Source organism: Mustela nigripes, chromosome 3 (genome assembly GCF_022355385.1).
Source record: "Mustela nigripes isolate SB6536 chromosome 3, MUSNIG.SB6536, whole genome shotgun sequence".
Classification (NCBI taxonomy): Eukaryota; Metazoa; Chordata; class Mammalia; order Carnivora; family Mustelidae; genus Mustela; species Mustela nigripes.
The window spans coordinates 65,296,846-65,297,908 of record NC_081559.1 but is presented as its reverse complement, the minus strand read 5'-3'; positions in this window follow the sequence as shown (position 1 = coordinate 65,297,908).

The window sequence follows — 1,063 nt, the reverse complement described above, 5'->3', positions numbered from 1 at the left end:
ATGTGCCATCTGTGAATTCAAGTCTTGAGGAAATAAAGAGCCACCGTGGAGATGAGCTATAAATGACTCTTGGCTGATATTGAGTTTGGCATGGAGTTAGATGCCTTTTGACATCACGCTTCGCTTTTCAAAAGACTCTTAGTTTCTAAAAATAACTATTTTATTTATTGTTTTAACTGTATTAGTACATCTTTCCACTAAGTATTGCTATGTCATCAACTGTTTGATATGTTGATTGTGATGTCATTAGCAATGTGTGTAAATGACGGATATATATAGGAACTTTTGTATATTTCATTTACATACTGGATTAAATAAGTTGCTGCTAAGTATAAAATAGTAAGGATATTTATAAGGCCACCACATACAGCTGTGTAAGTTGTGCACTGCCCAATTCCAGCTCGTTCCCCTCAAGTAGAGTACAATATGAACACTGTCCTTAGGAGTTGTATAGTTCACAACTAGCACAGACATATTATAGCCACTTTGGAGCTGATAACATCTGGCAAAGCTTGTTTGGTACGCTTTTTAGAAAATAAGAATGTTAACAGTCTAATGACTGGGTAACAAATACTTTTGTAAGTAAGAAGTTTTAAAATTCCTTGTTTTTAGCAAAAGTAAAAGAGCATTTTTGACAAATAACTTGGAAAGAATCCACAAAATGAGTGGTACTGCTATAGTAAAATTCCTCTCATTCCCATCAATTTGTCTATGTGAACACACTTTTTCATGGATTTTATCGACAGAAATGAAAAACAGGAATATCATTGACCTAAACTCTGTCTCATTCCAACAGTAAGCAATACTTAGCCAAAAACGTATGGCTTAAGTGAAAAGAAAATCACCCATCAGATGAAATAAAATTTTTACTTTTAATTTAGACATATTTATGTTGTTTGATCAATTATAGTAATTTTAATGTTAATTAGCCCAGAATTCTTTTTACTACTTAAGAATCAAAGACATCTGGGCGCCTGGGTGGCTCAGTGGGTTAAGCCGCTGCCTTCGGCTCAGGTCATGATCTCAGGGTCCTGGGATTGAGTCCCGCATCGGGCTCTCTGCT